This window comes from Phocoena sinus, chromosome 7 (assembly GCF_008692025.1).
Source record: "Phocoena sinus isolate mPhoSin1 chromosome 7, mPhoSin1.pri, whole genome shotgun sequence".
Lineage (NCBI taxonomy): Eukaryota > Metazoa > Chordata > Mammalia > Artiodactyla > Phocoenidae > Phocoena > Phocoena sinus.
The window spans coordinates 14,299,504-14,326,220 of NC_045769.1; the positions used below are offsets into that span (position 1 = coordinate 14,299,504).

General features: G+C 45.7%; 1 protein-coding gene across 1 annotated transcript in view; it reads left to right on the plus strand.

The window, feature by feature from the left end:
- Positions 1-317: 317 nt before the first annotated feature.
- SERPINE2 (serpin family E member 2) overlaps positions 318-26,717 on the plus strand; it is a 74,742-nt gene continuing 48,342 nt past the window's right edge. Inside the window, 1 exon segment of the mRNA XM_032636874.1 lies at positions 318-521. The gene's annotated coding sequence lies outside the window, so the exon portion shown is untranslated.

The window sequence follows — 26,717 nt, forward strand, 5'->3', positions numbered from 1 at the left end:
CCTCCCCCCGCTGCCCTTCCCCCGCCTCCGAGCCCGGCGACCCACGTGCAGCTCGGGCCGGGCTGGTGCCGCAACTCGGGGTCGGCGCGTCTCCCGGCTCTTCTGGGCGCAGCCCCGGGACGGGGACCCGCGGGGGGCGGCCTCGGCGGGACGGCGGCGGGAGCGGGGGCGCCCCGGAGTGCGGGCGCGGGGACGCGGCAGCCGCTGGCACACAAAGGAGGCGGCGGGAAGGCGGGGCGGGGCGGGGCGGGGGCGGGGGCGGCAGGAAGGGGCGGGGGCCGCGCGCGCCGCGATAAAGCCCCCGCCGCTGGGGCCAGCCCGCTAGCGCAGTGGGGCTGCCGGGCTGCTCGGGTTGCGCGGCGTGTGCAGGCGTCGCCGCCTCTTTCCTCTGCTGCTCCTCCTCGCCGCCGCCGCCGCCGCCGCTCTTCCTCCTCCGACTCCCCCGCCCCACCGACACCCGGCTCCGGCTCGGGCCGCGCCGCGCTCCGCGGCCGCCACCTGGATATCCCGAGCGAGGGGCGGTGAGTACGGGCTGCGTGCCCCGCGGCCGATCCCGGGCGCCCGGGGCGGGAGGGGCGCAGCAGGCGCTGCCCGCCGCGCCGGGGACGGTCCCGGGGCTCGGCGCGCCGCCGGCTCCGCGCGGCGATCTTGCGCCGGGCCGGGAGGCTGCGGGGCCAGCGGGGCCGGGGGCGCCGGTGTTGAGGAGGAGGAACTTTCTCAGCCTCTCCCGGCCGGGCTGCCTCGGTCAAAGCTGCGTGCGCGCCCCGCACCCGTGCCCGGCCCGCGGGGAGCCCGAATAGGACCCGGGCGGGGCGCGGAGGGGCCGCGCCGGCGGGCCAGGTGTCCGCGCGGCCGGGAGTCCTGGGGCCAGCGTGTCTGCTGCTGCCGCCGGTCCAGCCTAGCGGGCGCCCGTGACCCTGAACCTGGGATACCCAGGTACTCGCGGGCGTCCCCTGCCCCGTACTTTGCGTGTGCGCCGCCTGTTCGCGAAAGACAAACGGACTCCTACTTGTTACCGCTGCCTGAGCGGGCTGGGGGTAACCGGTGATTTGGGGGAGAGCCTTTAAATTGGCTTCTGGCAACCGATGTAACCCCATGGAGCTGATCTTTGCCATTTTCATCGTCTGTAGAAATGGGAATTGCAATGCTGATCAGTGCCTACAGGTAAGGTGAAAGTACTCAGAAATTCTGGGCGGAATTAGGTGTTTAATTTGCCTACAAACTGAGTGAGGAGGGAAGGCTTCTATTACATAAGACAGCACTCCACCTTCAGGTATTATGGAAGATGCTATTGAAGGTTTTAGTGTTTTAATGAGCGAAAAATAGTCTTCGTGTGCGTCTCTCTTGAGAAATCTCGAATGCTGCTGTGTCTTGCTTTGACTACTTCGCAGGGAACGTTTTTATATTTATATTATTTATATTTAGCATCAACATAAAAAGCTGTTTGAAGGTTTGACTTCCTCTTTCAAGCCAGGAAGCAGTTTGCTCCTCTGAACTGTTCAGGAACAATTTACGTGATAATTTTATGCTTCGGAGATTTTATATCGGAAAGTTGAACACAGATAACTGGGGAAAAAAATGTAAGCGTTGCTAATTTGTATATCTAAAGCACACTTCAAAAATTGAAGATACTTTCAATGCTGACTGCGTATCTAAATCAGTAATTATGTGCTGTTTGCAGTATTTCAGCAAAAAATTTTCTTCAGCTATGCAAATGAAGGTGTTAGCCTAAATCATCGAAGGCTTCTCTCAACCCCAAGTTTTGATGCTTTCTTAAAATCATGTTCAAAAATATTGTACAGTGCAGGGCAATTACTGAAGGTCATCAAGATATCGCCTCTTATTCTTTAAAAAAAAAATTATGCAGAAAATTTCTGCCTCCCATGAACTTCACATATTAGTGTAATTTGAAAAGGACAGAAATGATTCAATCTCCAAAGGACAGTCATTTTCAGTTCCACATGAGTGATTAAATACTAGTCAGAGATTGTTTGAGGTGGCAGAGTGGGAAATGAGTGGTGACCTAGCCAGGTCCCAGCTATACTTCTCTGTGGCCGTTCTCTGCCAGCTAGTCACTCTCCCACAGCATGGGAGACTTTGGCCCGTGGGCTTTCTCTCCTCCCCTAGTCCCACAGTCCATGTAGGGGATGCTTCCGATTCCTGCTTCCTTAACCATCTCGACTCCAGTGACCCCCACCCACTCCAGCTACTGGGTCCTCTACATCCAAGTCTTGCCCTCACCCAGAGACGCTCAGCTTCTGAAATCAGCATCTCAGTGTCTCTGCACCACAGGCTCCTTCCTTCCAGGTTGCAAACTGGTACTCCCATGGCAACTCTTCCTGAACACAAGAGATCTGTTCCCTTCCCTCCTTTCAGTTTGGCAGGTGACTTTCATGGCCCACTCTAATGAGAAAGTAGGGGTCACCGGTTTGAAGTCTCGCCACGTCCTACCCCATTTCCCTCCTACAGACTTTTCCAGATTTACCCACATCCAAGAAATCTCCTTAAGCATCTGTTGTGTCCAGGCACTTTGCTAGGCCCTGGTGTATGGTAAATATAGCCGGTCGCTGTTCTCTTGGAACAGTCTTTCCTGTGGCAGCAAACAGACACAAAGAAACCTAACTATGCTCTAATAAAATAAGAATAAGGCAGAATAATAGAAGAGAAATCAAGTTGGGGCGGGGACTTAGAGAAGGTTAGAGAGAAGACTTTCCTGTGGCAGTGCCTCACGTCTCCCAGTGAACTCTTTTCTTTTTTAACAGTGTTTTTAAAATGCCATAACCTCCCTTGTCAGTGCATCCCCAACTCACCTACAGCCACCACCTGTCTCCCAGACTTCTTAAATGAGTTAACACTTCCCCAGGCTTCCCTTTTTTCTTAACTCTCTGCAAGCTGGCCAGAGACTCCCCAAAGTAGGAGAAGACCCCACAACTCCTGCATGAGTGGTCCTGAGCATGTGTCCTAGACCTCTCTGCAGCATCGGATACGGATCTTTCCTCTTTTTCTGATGGATGCTTTTCTCCTTCTCTAGTTGCCACCTCCTCCTGGTTTGCCTCCTGCCACCCTGGCACCTCCACTACCTCCTGGGGTGACCCAGGGCTCTGTTCTTACCCCTCTTCAGCTTCATGCAGGATGTTTGGGATACCACATTCCCACAGCTTCCACTTTCACCAGTACGGAGTGAGTCCCAGATTGGTACCCGCAGCTAGTTACCTACAGTCTACGCCCTTCAGGCAGAAAAACCCACAGTAAGTCGAAAACTGATTTTAGTTCTCACCACCCACTCCGTACCTGTTTCAGCCTTGACCAAAATTTATCCTTTTTTTTTTGCTAGTGACTCGGCTGTTTACCAAGGTGCTAAAGCAGGAACCTCCCTCCCAGGGACGCTGGGCTCCTCCAGCGACCGCCTGCCACCCGCATCCAGTCACCGAGTCCTTCTCGTGCTGTGAAATCCCATAAACCTCTGCTCTAGTCACCATGGCCCTGCCCTGCTTTAGAGCCCAGAAGTGGCAAAATGGTGGCCAGTGTGCCAATTCCAGCTGGCAGATGTGTTGCTGGCTTGAACACCAGTATACAAAAATCGTGTGAATATTTGGAAATGTTACGATATCACTTGGATTTATAGCTCCTCTTAAAAACCAGGAGGCCTGGAACAGGAGGCCTACGTTCCCACGTGGCAGTGCTTGGCCGGCACGGAGCTCCCAGTGCCTGGCCATGCTGGAGGCTGCTTGCCTTCCGCTTCCTCTTGCACCCGCGGTCCCCATTTACAGCAGCTTCCTAGCTCCCGTGGGCTTCCAACCATAGGCTGGGGGACCGTCAACAGCCCGGGAATGCTGAGTGGCTGACTGCACCGTTTCCTGCCTGGTCTGTTGCACTAGCTTTGCACCCCTTTCAAACCATCATCCACATTGCTTCTGGGGCTACTTACCTCAGGGCCCTCAAATCCGAATCTGCTTGTGTCCCTCCTGATAAAAACTCAGTGCCTCCCTCTTGCCTTGGGGACAGACCCCGAGTCTGAAGGAGTAGCTGTGTTGCGTCACAAGCTAGGTATCTCAGGTAGAAAGGTGAGCTTTCTATTGACTTTTTAAGGTGATGTACCTGCATTTCTCAAAATGCTTTTGAACCTCTATAAGGAGGGTCGCTAATATGTAATTCCAGCGTTAGCTCACCCTTACTGAGATGCAGTCTCTGCTGTTTGTAAACCATTTCCACAGGCCTTACCACCTTCCCACTGCCTCATAACCACTCTGGAAGGAGACGGCGCAGGGTTGATTCCACATCCCAAGGCATGGGCTGCCCCAGAAGACCTCAGCCCTTGGAACATGGCGGAGCCCATTTCACATGGTGCCCAGAGTCATACAGTATGTCCCCAAGGTCACTCAGCTGCCTTTGGGCAGTCCTGTCCCAGAAGTCCTCAGCGCTCAGCCAGGGAACTTTCCACGGTGCCCTGCTCTCCTCCCTAGCAACTCCCCAGACTGCTCCATTTGTAATGACAGAGTCCAAACTTTCTTCAACCCTTTCCCACCTCCCTGCCTTGTACCCTCCCGCAAACTTTATTCTCTTGCAAAACTGAACTCCCTGCAGACTCCTCACACCATGGCGGTGCCCTTACTCCCCGCCTTGGCTCCTATGGGACCTCTGCCTGGAATTCTCTTTCTCCATCTTCTGCATTTATTGTCTGGCCAACTTCCCCTTTTTCAAGACTCATATCTAGTATCACCTGTTCCAAGAAGTCTTTCCTGAAGACCAGTATCTCCCAGTCCCCTGTGGCACCCGTGTGGTGTGTGCACACACATGTACATTCTACCAAGTGGATGCCTCTCTGACGGCGGTTACTGTGTCATAGCAACATACTCTACCCACCAGATTCTTAGTGCCGTGAAGTCGTGCCTGTGTTCTGGTTTCATTCGTACCAGCAGTGGTGCGTGACCCAAAGGCATTTAATGGATGTTGAACTAAACCATATTCATATTTTTCATAAGTTTGCTGCACACTTTATGAAAGAGAGCTTGTCTTTGGGGCTTAAAGAGGAGCTCTCCTCCCAGACCTCTACCCCTGGTGCCGTGTACTTCTGCATTTAATATATATCTTCACATTAAAAAAAAAAATCTTTGATCAACCATGTCTTCTAAAAGACAGAACATTACTTAGAAAAAAGCAGAAGTCTAATACAGAAGTGCTTCTGTGTCTGTGTTCACTTCAGTTACCCTCATCCGAACCCTCTTTGGCTTCATTCTGTCTTCCTTGAAGTCCACTGGCTGTACTTCGTATTTCACAGTTTATGCAAGGTAGGAGAACACCTTCTGATTTATTTCCATTAACCTTCTCGGTGAGGGTGATACATGCACTCTCGCTGACCCTTGTTTTTCGTTTTGTTTTGTTTTTCAGTTTTTGCCAGGGCAGTTTTTTGGCTAATGTCTTAAGCCGGGTTTGGTGGAAAGAGCCCTGGGTTGGGAGAGGGTCTGAGCTATGCCACAAGCGATTTACATAGTTGACTATCTAGAACTTAATTTCCTTGCCTATACAATGGGTGTGTTGAAATAGTGATCTCAAACCTGCCTTATTTAAAAAAACAATTTAACTTCTTGGCTTATTTTCCTTTCTGATCCAGCTTTCTCATAAATATCAGGCCTAGGTGAAATTTTTTCTTAAATGCATTGTTTTATGTTTATCTACATGAAATTCTTCTCTTTCATTTTCCCTCTCTTTTAAACCTAAGAAATATATATTCAGTTTGGTTCTTCAGGACTTAGAAATAGCATTGAGGCCCGACATGAAGATTTATTTAGTTTGTATTCCCACTTGGAGGCATTTATAAAAATGTTAAATAGATTGGGTCCCATATACCTGGATCTTCTTTGCAAACCACTGTTTCCAACCATAAATGTGCCCGTCTTCTCTTTCCAAAACCATCTTTTCTTGTGAGTAGATTGCACGCCTGGTCTAAAAATCAGTATTGGGTTTTAAAAAAATACGCTTAGGTATGAAATGGAGTGAAATGCAATAAACTACATCTTTAGGTTATTTCTTTTCTGTAAGTTCACAGTTTGTCTAAGAACACTGAAAGACTAGGACAATTTTATTTCCCTTTTGAGAAATGCTACCTTTCACCCAATGGGACAAGTCAATTTACACAGTAAATGATTCTCCCCTTATTCTGCTGTTAGATTTCTAGGTCTGGATGGAAGCCCAGCCCAGAGAAATTGGCGTTCCTTCTGCGACTCTTTCTGTGCATGGGGATGGCCACTGAGCCTAAGCAATCCTCTATTTGTAATTCCATTCATGCGTGTGGACAAACATTTCATCTCCACTTCATCCTTGAATTCCTTCACAGGTTGGGGTGGACACCCTAATTCAAGATCAGATGAGGAATACCCCATGCTCCTGCTTCAGTCTGACCTCAGACTTTGCCCTTTGTCTCAGAAGAGAATTGGAGAATTGGAATCCACCGTGCCTTTCTATTTTTCTCAGTTAATTCTTGGGAGAAAGATAATGTGGAGGGGTCTTAATATAAAACAGAAAAACTCTTATGAAAAGGCAGAAAGGATGTCTTCTAGTGACTGCAAATCTTGGTGAATGTACTTTGTTTCGTTTTTGTGATGCCTTCCCCCACCTTGCAGCAGTGAGAAGTCCGGTAACCTGGGGAATTTCTAAGAACATACTAAAAACAGCATCAGTACTTTCTCCCCCTTCCCTTCCCCGCTCCATTTAGTGCCAACTAATACAGCTATAGAAAAATTAACTACTTGTTTTTGGCCTAAGTTTTTATGGACCAAAATCTTGAAAGTGGGTGTGTGTATGCGGGAGAGTTTAACCCCAAATACGAAGCCCGCTGGAAAATGTATACGGTGACTGCAAATGAAAATAGATTTTTCTTTCTTTCTTTTGAGAAAATGCTATATAGATAATGGCAGTGTTTGCAACCTCTACTAAAGAGTTTTTTTTCTTTTTTTAACTGGGGAATCCACTTAGGAAGAAATTATTTTTATTGAGGATTTGGTCACTGATTGGATTATATGAGCTTTAACTACTGTCTTATCTTTTAGTTATAAGGGCAGAAACCCCAATCAAAATAACAGACTCAGAAACACAGAGAGCATGGGGGGAACTACTGGCTTATGCTACTGAGCCCGAGCCATGGCGGAGGTGCTTTGGCCTTGGAGGTGACTGGAACTAGAGACTCAGGGCCTTGGGCCTCTTTTCTCTCCCTCCATGTCTCTTGACTCTGGACCATGACATGACTGCAGGCACCTTCAGGCTTATCTCCCTACAGCCTTAGGATCAAAGAGGAAAGATGAGCTTCCTGTCAGTTCCAGTGGGAAAAATCGTATGGAGGCGCTCTGATTGGCTCAGGTTGGGTCATGTGTCTTTCCCTGGACCAATGGCTGTGGTCAGGGGAATGGGATGCTATGACTGGCCAGATTCTGAGTCACATGTTCAAGCCTGCAGTCAGGGGAGGAGGGAGTACTGAGAGGGTGTGCTGGACAGGCAAGTTAGCTCAACTGTCATGAGTATTTGTTTGCAGTTGACAGAGGCACTGTGCTATCTCCTCCAGCCTCATGTTTGCTTGTTGGACAGATACTAATATTCCCACTCGGACAGTTGTGAAGAAGAATGTGGAGCTGCCCAGGTGTCCATGGTTATTCATACAACCTGTATGTGTCAATGCCAGGGCCTGCACCCAGGTCTGTAAATGTGTGCGCTGTGAGCTGGTACCATGAGCTGTCAGAGATTTACGACTCGTCAATATTTATAACCTCTCGAAAGGAAATTCCTGTCAAACAACGGGCCTCTTTTCAAGAGACCAGCTTCTCACTTTGCTGTATGATCTGCTTCAGTAAGACAACCAAAACAGAGATGGAAACAGACTAATATTTTTGTGTTATGATTGAAGTAATGTTTTTATGCCTTTTGGCCCCTGGGCCCAGTTGTTCCTTAGATACTTGTTTTTTTCCTGGGACTCAGATGCTAAAATTAGTACTGACCTTTGGACTGAAAAGGTAGAGTACATATACCCAGAGTCCAGGGGAATAACTTAGGCTGAGCTGGATAAAACTCAACTGAAGAACAAGTGTGACATGATTTTTAAAAGATGTCTAATTGAACTCCACAAATGTGTGGAGACTTAGCATAAAACATGGAGGTTTAACTTTTCTTTTTATTGTTTTTTTAATTTTTTAATTTGTTATTTTTTGCGGTACACGGGCCTCTCACTGTTGTGGCCTCTCCCGTTGCGGAGCACAGGCTCCGGATGCGCAGGCTCAGTGGCCATGGCTCACGGGCCCAGGCGCTCCGCGGCATGTGGGATCCTCCCAGACCGGGGCACGAACTCCTGTCCCCTGCATTGGCAGGCGGACTCTCAACCACTGCGCCACCAGGGAAGCCCCTATAGTTTTTTTTACATTTAACTTTATTTCAAAGTTTGTCACATCAAATGGTACGTGCTCTCTTCCTCCCCCTCTTCCTTAGTCTAGTGTAGTAATTAAGAGTATGGAGGATGTAGAGACCGACGGGCTTTGGCCTGAATCTAGATTATATCGGTTACTAGTTGGAGGCCAGAAGGCCATAGCCAATTGCCTAGACTTCTCCAAGCCTCAGTTTCATCATCTGTGAGTTGGGCATGAAGGTAACCACATCGTAAGTGTTGTGAGGGTGCCGTGGAGAGTATGCTTTAGGTGCTGAGCACAGGGTCTAGAATGGAGCTGACTTCTAGGGCACGAGGTGGCAGTGGGGTTCCAGGCAAACATTTAACTCCTCTGGGACTGGTGTTTTCATTGCGCCTTTGACCTGAAGAATGAGTGGCTTGCTCTCTGTGTTTGCATACCTAGTTGCCAGACCCCTTTTCTGTAAAACTCTCAGTGGGTAGCACTCCCAGTGATCAGCTGGTCATCTGTCCTTTCCACAGGCTTCCAGCTCCTCCAGTACTGGCCATGGAGCAAAGGATGGCTGATGCCAGAAGTAAACTCCCTTTTACTCCACCTTATGAGGAAATGTAAGCAGCAGTGTTACCAGAAGTTCTTTCTAGAGGCACATTGCAGGCTAGCCCTGTCAGGCTGGGCGCTGTGTTTGTTTGTTTTGTTTTGTTGTTAGTTATGAAGAGTGAATAAATTGTGCAGTAGGAAAAATAATCTATTTAGGTTTTTGCAGATGTAGCATCCAGAGTCTTCTCTTTTTGTTCTCATTTTTCCGATTGAGAAAGAGTCATTCTACTGTATCCAGTGATGTCCATATACCTAGAAATAACCATTTTAACCACACGCCGAATGTATTTAAAACACATTTAATTATTCCTTCAATATACAAAAGAGTTCTATGAATGTTGGATTAACCACTGCCAACATCGTTAGATAGGAAATGTATTTTCCGCTGCCCTTAGTATGATTTTTTTAGGATTTTACTGGCAGATATCCATATGGGACTTTATACAGCACTCAATGTATGCCCACACGTGAATTATTGCTCAGACAATGGGATGGGAGATGCCAGGGAGATTCTATGTGATGGCTTAATTATAAAGAGAGTTTTCTTTCTAGAGGTGTGGATTTTCTTTTTGAAATTAATTTACTTGATAGACTCACATCATCTCTTGCCAAACCTGTGTTCATTTCTAGCAACTTGGAGGATTGGCCAGAGATGCCGAAGTATCCGTAGTGAACCTGTTCTCGCGCAGCAAGGTGGTAAATCATGACTATCAAAGTGCTAATCATACTAATGTGAATTAATTCAGCAATTACTGAAAACAGAGTTGTTCCGTGCATGTGTATCACTTATTAGTGTCAAATTTCTTTGAGAACAATATATTTTTTATGTATACAATGGCAAAAATGTGCTTTTCTCTTACTCTCTACCGTGTGTTCTAGTTATGTGTGTGTCTTATCCACCCCACTAGGAAACCGCCAGGACTTTGTGGTCTCTCTTACTCCTCTGGGCTCCTTTCACAGTGCCTGACACAGAGGAGCCCAAAAGATGCTTGAAAGGGGAGAATGAAGTGCAAGATCATTGGATCATCAGGGTGTCAAGGGCTGTGAGGCACATTTTATACATGATCTTGTTGAATCTAAACAGCCCTTGTAAGGTAGAAATTAATCCTAGTTTACAGGTGAGAAAACTGAGATTCAGGTGTGTGGAGTACCCTTCTGAGATTCCCGCCCATGGGGATGTTCTCTCCAGGGCTGGGTGTCTTGCAGAGGAGATTTTTGATTCTGAAACATTTTTTTCAGGGACTGGCTGAGGCTAAACAGTGGTGATGGAGCAACAGTGCAAGGAACCACAGACCATTGCCGGATGGAGAATGACTTGGGGAGTCAGATGGACCTGGGTTTAAATGAATATTCTGTGCTTCTACGCTTAGTAGTTTTGTGTCTGCAAAATACTACCTGCCCCCAGTGTGCTCCGTTTCCAAAGCTAGAGAATGGAGGTGATGAGGATGCAGCTTCCTTGCAGAGGTAGTATTGTTCCTGTCTTACACACAGGGAAATAGGAAGTATCATGAATTAGGTCACTTGATAAGCCTGAGGTCATTCTGTAGATGAGGAACTCGGAGGCTCCATGAGGGTCAGGAACATGGGTAAGTGATGGACTGTGTCCAGGTCTCAATTTCCTCCCATGTGAATTGAGGGCTTTGATGCCTGGCTTGCCAGGAGCCCGGGAGGGTCAGCCATGCTGATGCGAAAGCCCTTTACACATAGGAGTTTCTTACATGTCAGTCACTGAGTCAGGGCTGTGACTTAGGTCACTTGGCAAGGTCAGGGCTGTGGCCGAGTGAGGATTCACCTCTCTGCTCCTATCACTTGTCACCTCTCCAGACGCAAGTCTAGGTACAGTTTGGTAACAGACCGCCATGACCTGTCACTCACCCCTGGTTAGCCCCCAGAGTACCCCCACTGACCTGGGGACTGTTACCACTCATTCCTTAGGGCCACTGGCTGGTTCATGTCTCCCTTTCTCTTTGTTGTTCACACCCATGTTCTCAAAGAGGATTATTCCCCGAGAGAAAAAGGGTTTCCCAACGCTTACTCTTGATGAATCTGCCCCACACAGGACTTCAAAGGAGCACGATGTAGCAGCTCTGTTGTATCTGGGTGGCGTGCAGTGTGAGAGCTACTTTTTGAGTGCTTACTCGGTGATAGGTGCTCTGAGAGACACAGAAGTAGCCACAAAATAGGTTGACCTTTGAGGATCTTCTCTATGTAGGTAGAAAAGGCATATCCATGAGACTTTAGCAATTGAAGATGGTCTAGAACAGCGGTGCACCGTAGTGGGGTGGCAGCAGGGGCATTCGGGGGAAGCACTGTCTGTAGAGGATTTAAACGTAATAGGGAAGTTAACTCAGGCTTGGTTTGCTTTTTATTATCACGGTGTGCCATGGTGATAAACTGTTCCCCCCCTGGACCAGACCATCACCCTGCCCCTCACTACTGTTCTGGGTCACTGATCCACTGCTATGTAATGAGTGCCATGGATGAGATGCTCAGGATGTCCCACTGGACTGGTCGGTGTGTGCTGAGTTGTTGGTGTGAAGGGACTCTAGGAGCGCCGTGTGTGGCCCTGGTGACCGGAGCGGCCACTGGTGCCAGCCCAAAGCCACGGCCGTGCACTGCCTCCCTAAATCCACTTGGCAGCCCTGAAAGGCTGGAGGCCCGAGGTCGTTCTATGGATGAGGGACCCGGAGCCTCCGTGAGGGTCAGGAATGCAGGCAAGTGATGGACGGTGTCCAGTTCTCGATTTCCTCCCACGTGAAATGAGGGCTGTGATGCCCACTTTCTAGGAGCCTGGGAGGCTCAGCCGTGCTGATGCTAAAGCCCTTTACACATAGGAGTTTCTTAAATGTCAGTCACTACTAATCATGTGTGTTTGTGTTTGTGCGCAGATTGTGTGTGTGTGTGTGTGTGTGTGTGTGTAGAGGTAAGTCTGTGCACAGTGTGAAGCGTTGGCTCGTAGCTAATAAGCACAAATGTCCAGACAGCCCTTGGGGGTAAGGCAGTCCTTTCTTTTTCTTTCATGTTACTCTCCATGAAAACCATTTTGATCTAAATTGTGTAGAATTGCTATTTACTGATTTGTATCAATAATAATGAATTGGCCGGTTAGTCTTTCATGTGCTCTCTATGCCTAAAGATGTGGAGATAACTTCTCCATGGAGGAGAAATCAGATCTCATAAAAAATATGACAGTTTTAGTGCACAGCTTTGGAAAGTGTGAAACATTAATTGCATGGAACTTTTACTTTCATTAAATACTCAAGACTACAAGACACTGGAGTGTCCAGAGCTGCAGTAAGGCCCGCCCTCTTCCAAGTCAGGCATGCACACTGAATTGGTGCCTGAGAGGTGCCTTAATGAGTCACTGAAAAGCACTAAAATGGTGGAATTTTGTCTGTGAAAATGAGAGTGTCCTAGTTTAAAAACCGTGTACATGAATATGAAGTGAAAAATTTATCTGAAATTGTCCCTCAGAGAAAGAGAGATTTGCTATATATTAGGGTCCTTACAAAATCTTCCATTTTACAAAGATCCTGATATGTTTTTGGTCAGAGTTCACCAAAAGCACTGGATGGACGGGACTCATGAGAACACATGGGGAAGGCGTATTAGCCTGAGATCCCCTGTATCAATTCTTATTATGAATGCTTTTAGCGACTGCATGATGAAAAAGGGTTTTTTAAAAAAAGGCAGAGAAGATGGCAGAAGAATAAGTGGAGATCACCTTCCTCCCCACAAATACATCAGAAATACATCTACACGTGGAACTGCTCCTATAGAACACCTACGGAACGCTGGCAGAAGATCTCAGACCTCCCAAAAGGCAAGAAACTCCCTACGTACCTGGGTAGGGCAAAAGAAAAAAGAATAAACAGAGAAAAGAATACGGACGGGTCCTGCTCCAGTGGGAGGGAGCTGTGAAGGAGGAAAGGTTTCCACACACTAGGAAGCCCTTTTGCAGGCGGAGACTGCGGGAGGCGGAGGGGGGAAGCTTGGGAGCCGCGGAGGAGAGCGCAGCAACAGGGGTGCGGAGGACAAAGCGGAGAGATTCCCGCACAGAGGATCAGGGCTGACCGGCACTCACCAGGCTGAGAGGCTTGTCTGCTCACCCGCCGGGGCAGTTGGGGCTGGGAGCTGAGGCTCGGGCTTCGGTCGGAGTGCTGGGAGAGGACTGGGGTTGGCGGCGTGAACACAGCCTGAAGGGGTTAGTGCGCCACGGCTAGCCGGGAAGGAGTCTGGGAAAAGTCTGGAGCTGCCGAAGAGGCAAGAAACATTTTCTTGCCTCTTTGTTTCTTGGTGCGCGAGGAGAGGGGATTCAGAGCGCTGCTTAAAGGAGCTCCAGAGACGGGCATGACCCACGGCCATCAGCGCAGACACGGGCATGAGACGCTAAGGCTGCTGCTGCTGCCACCAAGAAGCCTGTGTGCAAGCACAGGTCACTATCCACACCCCACTTCTGGGGAGCCTGTGCAGCCCGCCACTGCCAGGGTCCCAGGATCCAGGGACAACTTCCCCGGGAGAATGCATGGCACGCCTCAGGCTGGTGCAATGTCATGCTGGCCTCTGCTGCTGCAGGCCCGCCCTGCACTCCGTGCCCCTCCCTCCCCCCAGCCTGAGTGAACCAGAGCCCCTGAAGCAGCTGCTCCTTTAACCCTGTCCTGTCTGAGCGAAGAACAGACGCCCTCAGGCAACCTACACGCAGATGCGGGGCCAAATCCGAAGCTGAGCCCCTGGGAGCTGTGAAAACAAAGAGAGGGAAATCTCTCTCAGCAGCCTCAGGAGCAGTGGATTAAATCTCCACAATCAACTTGATGTACCCTGCATCTGTGTAATACCTGAATAGACAACGAATCATCCCAAATTGAGGAGGTGGACTTTGGGAGCAACTATATATATTTTTTTCCCTTTTCTCTTTTTGTGAGTGTGTATGTGTGTGCTTCTGTGTGTGATTTTGTCTGTATAGCTTTGCTCTTACCATTTGTCCTAGGGTTCTGTCTGTCCGTTATTTTTTGTTTGTTTGTTTTGTTTTGTTTTGTTTTGGTATAGTTTTTAGCGCTTGTTATTGGTGGATTTGTCTTTTGGTTTGGTTGCTCTCTTCCTTTCCTTTTTTTAAATTACTTTTTAAATTTTTAACAATTTTTTTTTTACTTTAATAACTTTATTTTATTTTATTTTTTCTTTCTTTCTTTCTTTCTTTTCTCCCTTTTATTCTGAGCCATGTGGATGACAGGGTCTTGGTGTTCTGACTGGGCATCAGGCCTCTGCCTCTGAGGTGGAAGAGTTCAGTACATCGGTCGACCACAGACCTCCCAGCTCCATGTAATATGAAATGGTGTAAATCTCCCAGAGATCTCCATCTCAACGCCAAGACCCAGCTCCACTCAACTACCAGCAAGCTACAGTGCTGGACACCCTATGCCAAACAACTAGGAAGACAGGAACACAACCCCACCCATTAGCAGAGAGGCTGCCTAAAATCATAATAAGGCCACAGACACCCGAAAACACACCACCAGGGCTTCCCTGGTGGCGCAGTGGTTGAGAGTCTGCCTGCCATTGCAGGGGACACGGGTTCATGCCCCGGTCCGGGAGGATCCCACATGCCGCGGAGCGGCTGGGCCTGTGAGCCATGGCTGCTGGGCCTGCGCGTCTGGAGCCTGTGCTCCGCAACGGGAGAGGCCACAAAAGTGAGAAGCCTGTGTACCGCAAAATAAATAAATAAATAAATAAATAAATAAATAAAATAAAATAGTTTAAAAAAAAAAAAAAAACACACCACCAGACATGGACCTGCCCACCAGAAAGACAAGATCCAGCCTCATCCACCAGAACACAGGCACTAGTCCCCTCCACCAGGAAGCCTACCCAACACACTGAACCAACCTTAGCCACTGGGGGCAGACACCAAAAACAACAGGAACTACGAATCTGCAGCCTGCAAAAAGGAGACCCCAAACACAGTAAGATAAGAAAAATGAACCAAAAAAAAAAAAAAAAAGAAAAATGAGAAGACACAGAAGCACAGCAGATGAAGGAGCAAGGTAAAAACCAACCAGACCAAAGAAATGAAGAAGAAATAGGCAGTCTACCTGAAAAAGATTTCAGAATAATGATAGTAAAGATGATCCAAAATCTTGGAAATAGAATGGAGAAAATACAAGAAACGTTTAACTAGGACCTAGAAGAACTAAAGAGCAAAGAAACAATGATGAACAACACAATAAATGAAATTAAAAATTCTCTAGAAGGAATCAATAACAGAATAACAGAGGGAGAAGAACAGATAAGTGACCTGGAAGATAAAATAATGGAAATAACTGCCATAGAGCAGAATAAAGAAAAAAGAATGAAAAGAATTGAGGACAGTCTCAGAAACCTCTGGGACAATATTAAACGCACCAACCTTAAAATAATAGGGGTCCCAGAAGAAGAAGAGAAAAAAAAGAGGGACTGAGAAAATATTAGAAGATATTATAGTTGAAAACTTCCCTAATATGGGAAAGGAAATAGTTAATCAAGTCCAGGAAGTGCAGAGAGTCCCATACAGGATAAATCCAAGGAGAAACACGCCAAGGCACATATTAATCAAACTATCAAAAATTAAATACAAAGAAAAAATATTAAAAGCAGCAAGGGAGAAATAACATACAACGGAATCCCCATTAGGTTAATAGCTGATCTTTCAGCAGAAACTCTGCAAGCCAGAAGGGAGTGGCAAGACATATTTGAAGTGATGAAAGGGAAGAATCTACAACCAAGATTACTCTACCCAGCAAGGATCTCATTCAGATTCGATAGACAAATTAAAATCTTTACAGACAAGCAAAAGCTAAGAGAATTCAGCACCACCAAACCAGCTTTACAACAAATGCTAAAGGAACTTCTCTAGGCAGGAAACACAAGAGAAGAAAAAGACCTATGATAACAAACCCAAAATAATTAAGAAAATGGTACTTTGAACATACACATCGATAATTACCTTAAATGTAAATGGATTAAATGCTGCAACCAAAAGACATAGAGTGGCTGAATGGATACTAAAACAAGACCCATACATATGCTGTCTACAAGAGACCCACTTCAGACCTAGGGATACATACAGACTGAAAGTGAGGGGATGGAAATTGATACTCCATGCAAATGGAAATCAAAAGAAAGCTGCAGTGACAATTCTCATATCAGACAAAATAGACTTTAAAATAAAGATTATTACAAGAGACAAAGAAGGACACTACATAATGATCAAGGGATCTATCAAGAAGAAGATATAACAATTGTAAATATTTATGCACCCAACATAGGAGCACCTCAATACATAAGGCAAATGCTAACAGACATAAAAGGGGAAATCAACAGTAACACATTCATAGTAGGGGACTTTAACACCCCACTTTCACCAATGGACAGATCATCCAAAATGAAAATAAATAAGGAAACACAAGCTTTAAATGATACATTATACAAGATGTACTTAATTGATATTTATAGGACATTCCATCCAAAAACAACAGAATACACTTTCTTCTCAAGTGCTCATGGAACATTCTCCAGGATAGATCATATCTTGGGTCACAAATCAAGCCTTAGTAAATTTAAGAAAATTGAAATTGTATCAAGTATCTTTTCTGACCGCAACAGTATGACACTAGATATCAATTACAGGAAAAAAAAACTGTAAAAAATACAAACACATGGAGGCTAAACAATACACTACTTAATAACCAAGAGATCACTGAAGAAATCAAAGAGGAAATCTAAAAATACCTAGAAACAAATGACAGTGAAAACACAATGACCTAAAACCTATGGAATGCAGCAAAAGCAGTTCTAAGAGGGAAGTTTATAGCAACACAATCCTACATTAAGAAACAAGAAACAGGCTTCCCTGGTGGCGCAGTGGTTGAGAGTCCGCCTGCCGTTGCAGGGGACACGGATTTGTGCTCTGCAACGGGAGAGGCCACAACAGTGAGAGGCCTGCGTACCACCCCCCCAAATAAAAGAAATAAGAAACATCTCAAACAACCTAACCTTACACACAAAGCAATTAGAGAAAGAAGAACAAAAAACCCCCAAAGTTAGCAGAATGAAAGAAATCATAAAGATCAGATCAGAAATAAATGAAAAAGGAATGAAGGAAACAATAGCAAAGATCAATAAAACTAAAAGCTGGTTTTTTGAGAAGATAAGCAAAATTGATAAACCATTAGCCAGACTCATCAAGAAAAAAAGAGAGAAGACTCAAATCAGTAGAATTAGAAATGAAAAAGAAGTAACAACTGACACTGCAGAAATACAAAGGATCATGAGAGATTACTAGAAGCAACTATATGCCAATAAAATGGACAACCTGGAAGAAATGGACAAATTCTTAGAAAAGCACAACCTTCTGAGACTGAACCAGGAAGAAATAGAAAATATAAACAGACCAATCACAAGCACTGAAATGGAAACTGTGATTAAAAACCTTCCAACAAAAGCCCAGGACCAGATGGCTTCACAGGAGAATTCTATCAAACATTTAGAACAGAGCTAACACCTATCCTTCTCAAACTCTTCCAAAATATAGCAGAGGACTGTAGCCTGTGCTATAGATGGGAGTGACTGTATGACTGAAATGCAGACTGCATGACTGAAACACTCCCAAACTCATTCTACGAGGCCACCATAACCCTGATACCAAAAAGAGACAAAGATGTCACAAAGAAAGAAAACTACAGGCCAATATCACTGATGAACATAGATGCAAAAATCCTCAACAGAATACTAGCAAACAGAATCCAACAGCACATTAAAAGGATTATACACCATGATCAAGTGGGGTTTATCCCAGGGATGCAAGGATTCTTCAATATCCGCAAATCAATCAATGTAATACACCACATTAACAAATTGAAAAATAAAAACCATATGATTATCTCAATAGATGCAGAGAAAGCCTTTGACAAAATTCAACACCCATTTATGATAAAAACCCTCCAGAAAGTAGGCATAGAGTGAACTTACCTCAACATAATAAAGGCCATATATGACAAATCCACAGCCAACATAGTCCTCAATGGTGAAAAACTGAAACCATTTCCACTTAGATCAGGAGCAACACAAGGTTGCCCGCTCTCGCCACTGTTATTCAACATAGTTTTGGAAGTTTTAGCCACAGCAATCAAAGAAGAAAAAGAAATAAAAGGAATCCAAATTGGAAAAGAAGAAGTAAAGCTGTCACTGTTTGCAGATGACATGATACTATACATATAGAATCCTAAAGATGCTACCAGAAAACTGCTAGAGCTAATCAATGAATCTTGTAAAGTAGCAGGATACAAAGTTAATGCACAGAAATCTCTTGCATTCCTATACACTAATGATGAAAAATTTGAAAGTGAAATTAGAGAAACACACCCATTTACCATTGCAACAAAAAGAATAAAATACCTAGGAATAAACCTACCTAAGGAGGTAAAAGACCTGTATGCAGAAAACTATAAGACACTGATGAAAGAAATTAAAAATGATACAAACAGATGGAGAGATATACTGTGTTCCTGGATTGGAGGAATCAACATTGTGAAAATGACTATATTACCTAAAGCAATCTACAGATTCAGTGCAATCCCTTTCAAACTACCACTGGCATTTTTCACAGTATTAGAACAAAAAATTTCACAATTTGTATGGAAACACAAAAGACCCCGAATATCCAAAGCAATCTTGAGAAAGAAAAACAGAGCTGGAGAAATCAGGCTCCCTGACTTCAGACCATACTACAAAGGTACAGTAATCAAGAGAGTATGGTACTGGCACAAAAAACGAAGTATAGATCAATGGAGCAGGATAGAAAGCCCAGAGATAAACCCACACACATATGGTCACCTTATTTTTGATGAAGGAGGCAAGAATATACAATGGAGAAAAGACTGCCTCTTCAATAAGTGGTGCTGGGAAAACTGGACAGCTACATGTAAAAGAATGAAATTAGGACACTCCCTAACACCATACACAAAAATAAACTCAAAATGGATTAAAGACCTAAATATAAGGCCAGACACTATCAAACTCTTAGAGGAAAACATAGGCAGCACACTCTATGACGTAAATCACAGCAAGATCCTTTTTGACCCACCTCCTAGAGAAATGGAAATAAAAACAAAAATAAACAAATAGGACCTAATGAAACTTAAAAGCTTTTGCACAGCAAAGGAAACCATAAACAAGACAAAAATACAACCCTCAGAATGGAGAAAATATTTGCAAACCAAGCAACTAACAAAGGATTAATCTCCAAAATCTACAAGCAGCTCATGCAGCTCAATATCAAAAAATAAACAACCCAATCCAAAAATGGGCAGAAGACCTAAATAGATATTTCTCCAAAGAAGATATACAGATTGCTAACAAACACATGAAAGGATGCTCAACATCACTAATCATTTAGAGAAATGCCAATCAAAACTACAATTGAGGTATCACCTCACACCAGTCAGAATGGCCATCATCAAAAAATCTACAAACAATAAATGCTGGAGAGGGTGTGGAGAAAAGGGAACCCTCTTGCACTGTTGGTGGGAATGTGAATTGGTACAGCCACTATGGAGCACAGTATGGAGGTTCCTTAAAAAAGTAAAAATAGGGCTTCCCTGGTGGCACAGTGGTTGAGAATCTGCCTGCTAATGCAGGGGACATGGGTTCGAGCCCTGGTCTGGGAGGATCCCACATGCTGCGGAGCAACTAGGCCTGTGAGCCACAACTGCTGAGCCTGCGCGTCTGGAGCCTGTGCTCCGCAACAAGAGAGGCCGCGATAGTGAGAGGCCCGTGCACCGTGATGAAGAGTGGCCCTCACTTGCCATAACTAGAGAAAGCCCTCGCACAGAAACAAAGACCCAACATAGCAAAAGTAAATTAATTAATTAATAAACTGCTACCCCCAACATCTTCTTAAAAAAAAAAAAAAAAACTAAAAATAGAGCTACCATATGACCCAGCCTCCCACTCCTGGGCATGTACCCTGAGAAAACCATAATTCAAAAAGATACATGTACCACAATGTTCATTGCAGCACTATTCACAATAGCCAGGATGTGGAAGCAACCTAAGTGTCCATCAACAGATGAATGGATAAAGAAGATGTGGCACATATATACAATGGGATATTACTCAGCCATGAAAAGAAACAAAATGGAGTTATTTGTAGTGAGGTGGATGGACCTAGAGTCTGTCATACAGAGTGAAGTTAAGTCAGAAAGAGAAAAACAAACACCGTATGCTAACACATATATATGAATCTAAAAATAAAGGTTCTGAAGAACCTAGGGCAGGACAGGAATAAAGATGCAGATGTAGAGAATGGACTTGAGGACACAGGGAGGGGGAAGGGTAAGCTGGGACAAAGTGAGAGAGTGGCATGGACATATCTACACTACCAAATGTAGAACAGATAGTAGGAAGCAGCTGCATAGCACAGGGAGATCAGCTCTGTGCTTTGTGACCACCTAGAGAGGTGGGATAGGGAGGGTGGGAGGGAGGGAGATGCAAGAGGGAAGAGATATGGGGATATATGTATATGTATAACTGATTCACTTTGTTATAAAGCAGAAACTAACACACCATTTTAAAGCAATTATACTCCAATAAAGATGTTAAAAAAAAAAAGGCAGAGAAATCGAATACAGACTTAGTCATTACTGCAGAGGTCATGACTCACAGTCGCCAAATGTTGAATGTTGTATTAGTTAAGGTCATGCTAGTTGCCGTAACAAAGAAACCCAAACGTGTACCGTGGTTCAAACATGATGGCAGGTTATTCTGCATTTGCATAAAGCCCCAAATGGGTGTGTCACTTTCCTGGTACGGACCTGGTGATTCAGTGACCCAGCCTCCTTCCATCACGTGGCTCTACTTCATTTAACATGTGGGTTCCCAGGGCATGGTGCTTGTCAGCAAGAAGCTGGTGGAAGCAGAAAGGTCATGGCAGAATGCACATGACAGGTCTTGATGGGCCAGGCCTGAGAGCAACATACATCACTTCCACTCCCATTTCGCTGACAGGCATTTCGGTCATACAGTCATATAGCACAGGCTACAGTCCTATCTTTAGAAGAAGAGGAAATGGATTTGCTGAGGAGGTAGCTATTCTGTCTGATGAAATTTTATCAAAACCACAAAGGGTCATTTTAAAATGGAACACAGTAATATGCTGTGGGGATCACAGATATATTTTTTACCTATGAGGGCCGCTGCGCTGATGCTCTGTGAAGGGCTTCTTATGGCTTAGGATAGATTTTTTCCATGGCAGTGTCACACATAGATTTGGAAAGTGCGGTATCACAGGCAACTTGGAAGAAAAGTGGATAATGTGCTCGGGGAAATCGTTAGACAACACAAAAAGCGATGACAGGCATGTAGAAGATGTCTGGGGAAAATGCTGAACGAAATTGCTTCACAGAAGGTGGCAATGGAAAGAAAGGTTCTATTTCTAGAGTCACATAATATACGTGCTTTCACGTGTTAGTCATAAAGTTTACTTAGTCCTGTGGACCAAAACTTGGGTGGGCTGGGGAGGAGGTGTCAGGATCTTCTTGTTGGGGAAGAGGGCTGTCGTTTTTGGGAGATACCATATATTCAAGCACATATTAGAACGTAAAAAAGAAAGACTTTCATGATGGAAGAAGGGGCGCCTCTTGCAGCTTGGGAGAGGGTCGTCAGGTGTGCTCAGAGCACCATTCTGCAACCGGGAGCAGAAGGCGAGGCGAAGCTGGGGGACGGGATCAACGCCAATCCTGAGCTCTGACGGGGGGGAGATGGGGGGGCGGAGTTGGGTGAAAGAAGACCCGGAGGGATAGGACAAAGGGGCGGAGGCAGTTGACAGTGTGACGGGAGCATCTCTGCCCTCTCTCTGGAAGAAGCCTCTGGCAACATCCGTCGCACCGAGGTGGGCATATCCACGTGGTCCTCGCCTCTTTCTTGCTGTGTGACGTGAGGCAGATGCCTCAACCTCTCTGCATTTCTGTTACCTCAACCGTATCCCGAACGGCTCACGTGAGATTTAGTAAGACGATGTGCTCACAGGGCTGTACACACAGGAAGAGCTTTAGAAACAGCCTCCCGTCTCCTGTGCAGAGACTCGCCGGCTCCACTGTTGGTGAGCATTGTCTCCATAACTGGCCCTGAGAAACGGGGGAGGCGTTCTCCCCCTGCAAACTGTGGCTTCATGACAAAGAGAAGCTCAGCCTCCTATCCCGAAGGATTCCTCAGTGCAGTGCCTTATAGCAGAGGTTAGGCAACGGTGAGAACTTTCATTGTCATTGATTTATTTTTTGTATATCTGGTATTGATTCTTTTTTTCTTTTAATTTTATTGGAGTATAGTTGATTTACAGTGCTGTACACCTGAAACTAAAAACTAATGCAACGTTGTAAGTCATTGATCTTTAATTCCTGAAATCCTTTTTCTACCTGAGCTTTGTATAAAGGCCGTTCCTATGAGGAAGAGTTCTGTGGGACCTGAGAGTTGTCATATCGCTTCTCAGGACAGTGTTTCATGTGTGTACCTTCTGAGGTACAGAATGGGGGAGAGGGGTAATCACTGATTTGATAGATGAGGAAGCTGAGACACAGAGCAGGGATTTATGCTACACAGGCAGGCCTAGGGCTAGACAATCCTATTCCACCATCGTTTCAAAGTGGACACAGGTTAGAGCAACTCCCCTCCCCCTACCAGATCCCTTCGGAAGGCACCAGCGGAGACCTCGGTGAGAAAAATCAAGTCAGGCTAAAGGAAGAACCTTGGTATTTGAGTAACTAAAGCCAAGTTTGGAATTGTGCTTCCCATAACTTCAGGTGGTTTCTAAGCTTTGCAGAACTTTGCTGGTTAGATGGTTGCTTGCTGGGAAAAGAAAAACCAAAAACAACAACAACAAAAACATGTAAGTAGAGAGTGGTCGTCTTAAATATTCCTTTGGGATTTTATTTGTTTACAAACTCATCTCGCTCTCCTTTTGGGAGATATTCTCTGGGCCACAGAAGTTTGAATGGGTCAAGTCTAGGAGTGTTTGTATTCCTTTTAAATCCATTGCTTTAAAAGTCACTTGGAGCATTAAAAACCTCAGTTCCTAGTGTGAAAACTTAGGCATGGTTGAGGCTCACCAAGCAATGTTGACCTGAGTGTGCAGAACACTTGGTGACAACGCTTGATTGTACATTGTAAAACAGGGGATGCGCGTTGTAATTCCTTCTGGGTGCTTTAACTCATGCATTATATGTGCAGTATTTTCAATTAGCTGCAGAAAAAAGTACCTTCGGTGTGGGTCTATGTTTACAGCTGGGAATTGCCCTGAAAACACAACTATTTCATACATGTGAGATTTATTTAAATGACTCACGGGACATTTGCAGTTTAACCAATAATTGAAAATATTATTGCAGTGTGGCAGGTAAAAGTAGGAAGTCATTTTGCATTCCTCCAAGCTCAATAGGCTTATGTTAGTCCAAGGGGCGGGCAGTGGACAGCGGGTGAGAGCAGTGTTGAGATTTGATCCTTCCCATTTCATTCCCGGGCTGTGCTACACCACGGAAAGAAAGAGACCGCCTGGCCTAAGGATGCTGTGAGAGGGTGTTCTCAGCAAGGACCCAAAGCACTAAGGTGTTCTCTTGTCTCTCTCTCCTGTTTTCACGTACCAGATACAGATGGAAGGTCCGATCATATGTGAGGAGCCCCATCCTTCCCCTGATTCTTCGCCGACTACCTGTTTCTTCCCTACCATGCTTTTGCCCCCTGTTTCACATCAGCTGTCACCCAACTCACCAAGGCAGAAAGATAGCTTGAGACTCTCAGGATGGACCAACCAGCCCCTCCGTGGTGGTTCATAAACATTACCAAGGATTTGGGATACGTGTTCCCGCTGAAAAGATGTTGTAAATGGTAGTTAGGTAACGCTGTATTAAAATGCATTCTTGCTCCTGTGATTCAGTCAAAGCATGGGTTACTTAGGCATTCTGTGGGCAGAATTAAAATCCTAACCATCAATTTTTAATTTTTCTCTGGGTCAACAGTTCTTAGCCAGGGGCTATCCCCCTCTTTCCCAGGAACGTTTGTCAATGCCTGCAGACATTTGGTTGTCACACTGGGTGAGTGGTGCTACTGGCATCTAATGGGGAGGCCAGAGATACAACTAAACATCTCACAATACACAGGGCAGCCGCTACAACACAGAGCTATCCAGTCCCAAATGTCAATAGTGCCAAGCTGTGAAAGCTTGCTCTAGAAAAAAAGAAATATCTTCCCCAAAGACTTTTCGATCCCAACCTGCCTGTAAGATGGTGCCTTCTGCAATCGACATTAGTACGTGAGGTGAATTCAGGTGCTCGCCAAAGGGCTGGCTTCTTCATCGATGCCCTGGTTACATAGAGAATCCCTTGTGCTGCGCTGGACACTGGGGAAGCTTGGTGAACAGAACAGAAAATGTCCCGCCCCACCCCCAGTCAGAAAGAGCAGGATTATGGAAGCTGGAGGTGAGAAAGAGCCTGGCAGCTTCTACAAACTTCCAGGGGGAGAGTGTCTGTCAAAGGAAGCCAAATCCAAGCAGGCTGGCCAGGTCATAGGCTGTGGGAGGGTAAGAGTTCAGGGAAGCCACTGCAGGTTTGATGCAGGTCTTGGTGCCAAAAGTCAAGGTCAGCCTTCGGTATCAGCAAGGTCACTGGGCAGTGCAGACGGTGGGTTCAGTGTGGGAGACTGATGTCTTCTTCCAGGAACGTCGGTGGCTTGCTTAGCACAAAGAAGGCAGAGAGAGTAGACCATTCAGGAACCGTCTCAGGGGTGGAGAGATAGAGCTTGTTGATGGTTCAGTGGGGTCGGGGAGAGGCTGGGGGATGACTCCCAGACTTTCTGCTTAGATTCTTGAGTGGGTGGGGAGCCGCACTTACGGGGATGTAGATCCTGGAGGAACAGCAAGTGTAGGGAGGAGGAATACTCTTTCCTCCCATTACAGAATTTCTATGAAAACCGATAAGGGTACTTCTCCATATCTTTCTACCCAATGTTTCTTTTGAAAAGAAGCATTGGGCTTTAGAGTCAGCTCTGTTAGCTAAAATCTAAGATATTTCCCTGGATTACCTCTTCTCTCCAGTTCGCATCATAATTGGCTTTCCAATGTAGCTCAGAGTTATTTTTAAATGGCTTCCTTGGGCAATCATCAGGCATTTTCTCTGTGAGATATCCTCTCCATCTAAGCAAATTAAACAGTAATGAGACTCTGCACACCATCCAGGCTTCTGAGATACAGCTTGTCTGGCTTTGCCACACTAAAACTTTTTAAAAATTGTGATAGTCTAATCCTGCCCTATTCCATTTTCAGCTGGTAGGAAACACTTTCCCTTATTCATGAGTCTGGCAGTCTCAGAAGAAGCACCAGGAAATCATCAGAGCCTGATGCCTGTTTCCTGGGTTCCTCAGTAACCATTGGTCCTTTTCTGACGCCAACGCCAGGGCCATTCAAGGAGGCTACATGGGGCCCAGCTGCTGCCTCGGGAGGACAAGGCCACTCAGGTCACCTTCCCTGAGGACTTGTGACCAGAGGTGAAACTCTGATAAAGTCACGTGGTAGACCCTTGAAGCCCACCTGCAGCAGAAACATGAAGGACATGGGCCACAGTTGAAAAAAGACCACGAGTAAATAGAAAAGGCAGCTTAAAAATTCCCTTTGACTTTCAGAAATTGGAATTTGGGGAAATTTTGCCTCTGAGGAAACTGTTAGGATGGGCTGGCGAGTCCACCTTCAGAGGCTGAGGAGAGAGACCCCAGGACTCCTCGACCCTCCGTGATAACGGCAGTCATGGCAGAGCCAGCTTGGTTGAGCCCTTGGTGTTCGAGAGCTGTCCAAAGAACCTGAGATGGGGCTTCCCTGGTGGCGCAGTGGTAGAGAGTCCGCCTGCTGATGCAGGGGACACGGGTTCGTGCCCTGGTCTGGGAAGATCCCACATGCCGCAGAGCAGCTGGGCCCGTGAGCCATGAGCTTGTGCATCCGGAGCCTGTGCTCCGCAACGGGAGAGGCCACAACAGTGAGAGGCCCGCGTACCGCAAAAAAAAAAAAAAAAAAAAAGAACCTGAGATGTATCACCCATTTTTATTCCTCACATCAGCCCCTGAGGCAGGGACTACTGTTTTACCTGTTGTATAGTGGGTACAGTGAAGTGTAGCGCTTGTCAAAAGCCATGCAGTGAATTGGCGGGGGACCTCGTCTGAACTTGAGTAGTTTGTCTCAGGAGCCTTACAGAGGCCAAGATGCCTAAGAATCGGTGCTCTCTCAAAGAGTTATTAAAAGGCACAATTATGCAAAAACATATTTTTGGTATCTTTTTTAGAATATTGACATTTTTAATGTGCCTGCAGTTATTGGGAAAAGAAAGTAAATAATAAAAAGATCTGTCTTAAGGTGTATTTGTTTGCTGACTAAAAGTTTTAAATAAAGGGTTTTATTTTTTACTTTTTATTTGAAGGTAGTTGTAGATTTTTTTTTCACATCTTTATTGGAGTATAAATGCTTTACAGTGTTGTGTTAGTTTCTGCTGTACAACAAAGTGAATCAGCTATATGTATACATATATCCCCATATCCCCTCCCTCCCATCCTCCCTATCCCATCCTTCTAGGTCATCACAAAGCATCGAGTTGATCTCCTTGTGCTATGCATAGGACCCAGCAATCCCACTCCTGTGCATATACCCCGAGAAAACTATAATTCAAAAAGATA